Source organism: Mytilus galloprovincialis, chromosome 11 (assembly GCF_965363235.1).
Source record: "Mytilus galloprovincialis chromosome 11, xbMytGall1.hap1.1, whole genome shotgun sequence".
Classification (NCBI taxonomy): Eukaryota; Metazoa; Mollusca; class Bivalvia; order Mytilida; family Mytilidae; genus Mytilus; species Mytilus galloprovincialis.
The window spans coordinates 47,983,599-47,990,455 of record NC_134848.1 but is presented as its reverse complement, the minus strand read 5'-3'; the positions used below and the strand labels follow the sequence as shown (position 1 = coordinate 47,990,455).

General features: G+C 32.5%; 1 long non-coding RNA gene across 2 annotated transcripts; it reads right to left on the bottom strand.

The window, feature by feature from the left end:
* Positions 1 to 2,126: 2,126 nt before the first annotated feature.
* LOC143052292 (uncharacterized) lies at positions 2,127 to 5,773 on the bottom strand. 2 transcript variants are annotated; one of them, XR_012971069.1, is made up of 3 exons: positions 5,720 to 5,773; positions 3,182 to 3,394; positions 2,127 to 2,314 (listed from the first exon to the last, which is right to left on the bottom strand). It is a non-coding gene; the product is annotated as an uncharacterized LOC143052292 (long non-coding RNA). The 2 variants fall into 2 exon arrangements; XR_012971068.1 differs by lacking the exon at positions 5,720 to 5,773 and having other exon boundaries at positions 3,182 to 4,152.
* Positions 5,774 to 6,857: the final 1,084 nt, after the last annotated feature.

Here is a 6,857-nt window from a genome sequence, read left to right as displayed (position 1 = left end):
CATCTACACCACTCCAAGATGAAAACTGTAATATTCGTAAAAGGCTTAACTTTCTATTGAAATCATTATTTCGCTATAATAGACCTTCTGTTAGTTATTTTTTCAATGAAGACAAATAAAATCCTGAAAAAAATGATTGATTTTTAAGTATCATATTTTTTTCACCACTTTTAATTCTTGAGAGAAGATATTTGATACATGATACAGAGTATCAAATAGTTTATACAGTTTTAAAACTAACACCGTTTCGCCATTCTATTTCCTTGTAAGAGTTATCTCCACAACCACTATTTTATTTGATATATCTACTCCTTTGCAACCGTAAAAGAAAATTCAAAATTTATTTTATCAAATAAATACTTTATCGTTAGGGTTTCGAAATATTTTTTTATCGAAAGCCATCAAGAGACTCCAAATGGGAGTAATTTCCCCTTATGTATTTGATATAAGTATGATGTATTTCTTACTGGTTAACCTTTAGTGAAAGAGACATATGGTCATATCAATATGAGGTCTCCGGTCCACAAAAAGAAGTTAGGTCAAGGTCAAAGGTCAAGTGCACGCTTTGATTTTGGCTTCTCATCAACATCCGATTCAAATTAGAAATTTCCCCCACCTTAGTGGCAATATACAAACTTCAGCTGCATACGAGATAAACATTCCCAACTCATTCAATATTCAAGAGCTTGCAACTCCTACTCGGACTTTGTAAAACGCCACTCGTGTCTGAGCAGAAAGTTGATGAACCAGGGTTATGAAAAAGAACGTCTCGTCCTTTTTTCTAAAAAAAAAGTTCATCGGAAGGTACCAAGACCTTGTTGATAAATATTCCGTTTCAACTTCACAAATAATACATGCTGGTCTTGATGTATAGATTCTGCGTACTGACGTTGTTTATCATCTTAACAACGTGTTATATTGTTCTTTCGTTTGTCTTTGTTCTATAAATAATTTTACTTTTACTGTTTAGAATGTTTTCTGTGATATCCATTCGACGTAGCTCGTTACTTATACATCCCGTCAATGTGTTTGTTTTATCTATCATTTTTGATAGTCTGTTTTGTATATGTGACTTTTTGTGTGTCTTTTGTTCTTATAACGTGACTCAGTACTGTAAAAGATCCCGTCATTATGTTATTCTTCTATTAAATGTCATTATGTTGTAGTTCTTTTATCAATTAGAAAATAAACAAACGACAAGATTATTTTAAATGAGTAGTGGTGTTAACCAGTTGTGAATTCTACAGAACTTCTGGACACTCTCGGTCTATTTCTGAAATTATTTCTTACATTCTTTTGATTTTTTAACCCTGTATGCCCTCATTCCCCATGTGAAATTATAAAAATGTTTTGTGTTAATATTGAACGACAAAATTTCTTCCTATGTGACGTATAAATTTTCAGACATCAGACACGTGAAGCAATGAATGTGTTTTTAATTTGATAGATGTTTGTGTGCATTTTTATAATATTTTTTGTTTTAAGATTGTAACACATTGATGACTGCTGTACCCATATTTTTACTATTTTATTTATTAGGTCTATTTTGTTCGCGCATCCTTGTAAATATATCGGAATCTGATGAGATTGTCGTAAACGTGAGATGTTTAGCGCTTGAAAATTTGGTTCAATCCACCATTTTTTACATTTGAAAATACCAGTACCAAGTCAGAAATAAGACAGTTGTTGTCCATTCGTTTGATGTGTTTTGTCATTTGATTTTGCCGTGTAATTAGGGACTTTCCGTTTGAATTTTCCTTGGAGTTCAGTATTTTTGTGATTTTACTTTTTACTCAATTGGTTAAAAGTGTACGTTGATTTTATTATTTATTTATTTTATTTACAAGATTGATCGTTTATATAAATATACAGTGTTAATTTCCATTGTTTAACCCAAGCGTACATTTTAGATAAATAAATTGAATGAAAACTACGGTTCCTAATTTGTGCATTGGAATTAAAAATTCGATATGCATCATTACTTTCTTTTGTTTACAACTCTGTCTTGTATTGTTCTGGTCGTACTATTTCAAATATTCAATTTCATGACTGTATCATGTGTATCCATAAGTTTACCATAGTACTATCATATGGTTGGGTTAAAAATTAATGGTAAACCCTTAGGCTAGTTTTTACTGTTTTAATGTTTAATCTTACCGTTTTAATTTCTTGACATAACTGCACGACTCGATTCTCAATTATATGTGTTAAGATAATCGTTGCAAAGAATCCTGCTCAAACTTTAGTGAAAGACGGGGTTAATCTTGCTTTGTTGCGAGAGTTTATATTCTTTGTTGAAGGCAATTGTAGTGACCTGCAATACAAGTTCCATTCAATTGAGTTTAGTTATTATATGTCTTGTGTTTCTGTCTCTGCCCTAGGTTTTCTATATGAGTCTATTGGCACGAGAAACTTCATGTGAGCTTGACCTTTGTCCTCAATGTAAAACTTGTATATTTTGTTTGAATTAAATGGAGAATTAACTGTATGATTGGCATTCGTACCACATCTTCTAAGATATATTAGATACATAAGATATATTGTTAGTTTAGTGTACCACAATGACCCTTTTATCAAAATCCTTTTTTTTTCACAAGAATCTCTTGACCAGACTATGACTTTTTGACTCTTGACCTTTGCATATTGGATGTGTCTCTTGGTATGATTACCTTGACGTCAAGTCAGGAGTCTCTGGTTTTTGTTAGTCTTGTATATTTTTAATTGTAAGTTGATTTTATAATTTGAAGTTTGAACTGGTACACATTTTGTTAAGGGCCATCTGAAGCCCGCCTCTGGAAGAGGAATTTTCTCGCTTTGTTGAAGATATAAAAAAGAAGATGTGGTATGGTTGCCAATGAGACAACTATCCACAAAAGACTAAAATGACACAGACTTTAACAACTATAGGTCCCCGTACAGCCTTCAACAATGAGCAAAGCCCATACCGCATAGTCAGCTATGAGGACTCATAAATGGCCTTTGACTGCTTTCTGCTCTTTTGACATTGTTACTGTCTCTTTTACACATTCCACATTTCCATTCTCAATTTTTTAGAATGTTTGGTTCAGATGAAACTAAATCCTTTAATTTCCGTGAATATCAAGTAAGAAAATTTACTGCTTCAGTAGCATCATGTTCTGCCAGCTGTGATAGATAATACAAAATGTTTCAATCATTTTACCTTAGATTTCATTTCATGGACATGTAGGTATGAATAGTCTGCTTTTACATCATAAAAATTCACACAGAAGGTATACGCATATCAATAAACTGAACTCAATGCTAAGAACCATTAAAGTACACTTAGACAGAGAGCTCAATCTAGTGAAACACTTTGTTAAGTTGGTCACATTTAACTTGATATCACTGTCTGTTACCAAACTGCACCGAGATCCTGAAAAAAAATGTGCAAGTTCAGTTTATTTAAAAAAGAATTCAATGGAAGAAAATAAGCTGATTACTGAAGTAAATGTAGAATATGTCTATTAATCACAGATGCCCCTGCTTGTGAAAAAAATGAGTAAACTTCCACATATAGATGCAGGATTCGCGTAATTTTGACCGTTTTGTGACCATAAGCATTGTGAATAAGTTTCAAAACATTTGGCTGAGGCAAATTAAAGTTAAAGAACAGAAACAATAGATTTAGCAGTTTTCCTATCTCAAGGCTCCGGGTTGACATTTGTATCATTGGTAATCGTACCACAACTTTTTACATATAAAAAAAACATGAACAGTGACGCCATCGTGACCCAATATTGAGCTTCACAGATCTGTGTTATGGGGTAATGTGAATCGCGTATAAGGTTCATAACATTTGATTGAGTCAGACTTATTGAGGGCCCTCATGGGGTTTTTGATTATGTGATTACTTGGCCGTTTTTTTAATGATTATTTGATTATTAAGCCAAATATTTCATGATTATTTGATTACCTAGGACTGTATTTTTAGTTTATGATAATTTGATTACTAAAGATAAGCAAATATTTAATGATTATGTGATTATATTGGCAAAAAAATGGTGATTATGTGATTACTAGGACCCCCCCATGAGGGGCCTCCTTATTTAAGACAAAGGAAACGAAATAGTCAGCACTTCTTATATTTTTTAAAGGGACATGATAACTCTTGAACGGTAAAAGTGACACTTAAAAATTTCAAATTTGATTTTGTGTTGAGGTGGGGATACCGCTTACATGTTCAACCCCGCCTTATTCGGTATGTATGTGCTTGTGGTAAGTCAGGAGCCTGTAATTCAATGAATGTCGTTTTTTATGTGTTACATACTTGTTTTTCGTTCATTTTTTTTACATAAATTTGTTCGTTTATTTTCTCGTTTGAATATTGTTTTACAATGTCATTTCAGTGCCTTTTATTGATAACTATATGCGGTATTGACTTTGCTCATTGTTGAAAGCTGCATATGACCCATAGTTTTTAGTGTTTGTGTGATCTGGTCTTTTGTGGAGAGTTCTTATTGGCACTCATGCCACATACGGGGGAGGGTTGGGATCCCGCTAACATGTTTAACCCCGCCTTATTTTATATGCACGTGCCTATTTTGTTTTTCGTTTATTTTTTGTACATAACTTATACCGTTTGTTTTCTCGTTTGAATTGTTTTACATTGTCATGTCGGTGCCTTTAAAAGCTGACTTTGCGGTATGAACCTTGCCCATTGTTGAAGACCGTGTTGGTGACCTAGGCTACATTGTATAATTGTTAATTTCTGTGTCATTTAGTCTCTTGTGGAGAGTTCTCATTGGCACTCATGCATCAGCTCCTTTTATATATTGTGTTTAAGTTTTGAAGTATTTGATTGAGGCAAACTAAAGTAAGAAGAGCAGAACCCGTTTTTATGGGACATTCGGGACAGACGGACTAGTGTAACTCTTTATGTTCCTAAATCATGGCGCCAACACAGAAGTTCTTACTATTGTGCTGGTGATACATATCCCACTAGCACTGTCATTAACACATGTACAATTAATTTTATTATAAAAATAATATTCAATCTTAATCTTGATTTCTTTATTTTTGGCCGAATGATTATATGCATGCCCTTCACAAGGACTGCATGAGTATCAAATTTGCCAATTTATTGTACATAATTATACATTTTATTATATTCATAACTTTTTTTCCAACTAATTAAAGCTTACCAACTTATTGATCATAACTTTCCTTTATATGTCTTTTAACATTCTGTTTTGAACAAAAAGATTTCTAACATATACTTCCCATGTATTTCTTTCAAATCTGCCATTATTAAAAATCCATTAAATAAATTCAGTCGAACTTGATAATAAATGTGCAATCAAATATATATGCAAGTCGTCAACTGGTCAAGTGGCTAGATGCACATATCGTTAGCCATATAAACAACATGTCCTAATTGGGTGGTTTTAAAACTTCTAGCATAGGTGGATCCAGGGGGCGCCCCCAAACCCTTTGTGGGGGAAATTTGGTTGATTATATAGGGAATCATTGAAGCATGAATGAAGCGGGCCCCCTTAGGAAAAGTTCTGGATCCGCCACTGTCTAGACATATTTACGTAAATATGGGATGAGTAAAGGAAAAAAAAAGAAAACAGCATGACTGAATTAAATAAAAAGATGTTCGATGTACTGTATACTTCGGTTTGTTTTAAAAATATATACGATGCTTTATTTTTATCTAGTTTTCTTATCAAAATAATTAAAATGAGAAAATAAATACCTTATAGCTTCCTTTACCGTCGATGCTAAAATGTTTAATGTTATAAAATAATTTTAGCGTCTTGGACCTACTTTACCTTTTTATTCGGAGACTTGCGGTTATTTTCTGTTACGTTCAACGGGAACATTAGAATGATCTAGAATAGAACCAAGATGGAACCAAGAGCGGATCCAGGGGGGGGGGTCCTTCGTGGGAAAAATTTGGTTGATTATATAGGGAATCATTGAAGCATGACTGAAGCGGGCCCCCCTTAGGAAAAGTTCTGGATCCACCACTGTCTAGACATATTTACGTAAATAAGGGATGAGTAAAGGGAAAAAAAAGAAAACAAAATGACTGAATTAAATAAAAGGATGTTCGATATACTGTATACTTCGGTTTGTTTTAAAAATCTATACGATGCTTTATTTTTATCTAGTTTCCTTATCAAAATAATTAAAATGAGAAGATAAATACCTTATAGCTTCCTTTACCGTCGATGCTAAAATGTTTAATGTTATAAAAATATTTTAGCGTCTTTGACCTACTTTACCTTTTTATTCGGAGACTTGCGGTTATTTTCTGTTATGTTCCTAATTGCATTCGGAATTCTCATGACTTTTTATACCTTCAATGTATTTTCCAAATCATTTATTTATTTAGTATATTTATATATAATTTAGGTCAAGGTAAAAAATAAATATGACTTTGTAATTTTTTCTCTTTACTATTTCAGTCTTGAGTGTGTAGGAAAAGATAGTATCTGTAGCTAGATTGCTACATTATTTTTAGCTAAGTTAGTACTACTTTGTAGACGGAGTCAATAGTTAAGCAGAGAACCAATCAAAATAAGGGACAGTATGTAACATACATAACATAATTTGTATTGTGTATGTTTTTATTTAACTTTTGTAAGATTTTTTTCGAAACATCATCAATGTTGTTAGTATGGCAATCGTTAATTGATTGTTCTTTGGAGAATTGTATGTGATAGTGAATAATCAAACGTTTCTGTAAATGTATTTACATCTTAGTAGAATCGATACAATGTTAAGCTTGAGATTATATGTTGGGCTTTTTTATCTATTTATTTTTATTAATCAATAAAACTTTATGCTCAACATTGCAGTACAGTAACTTTTTTGGATTCGACCGTCAC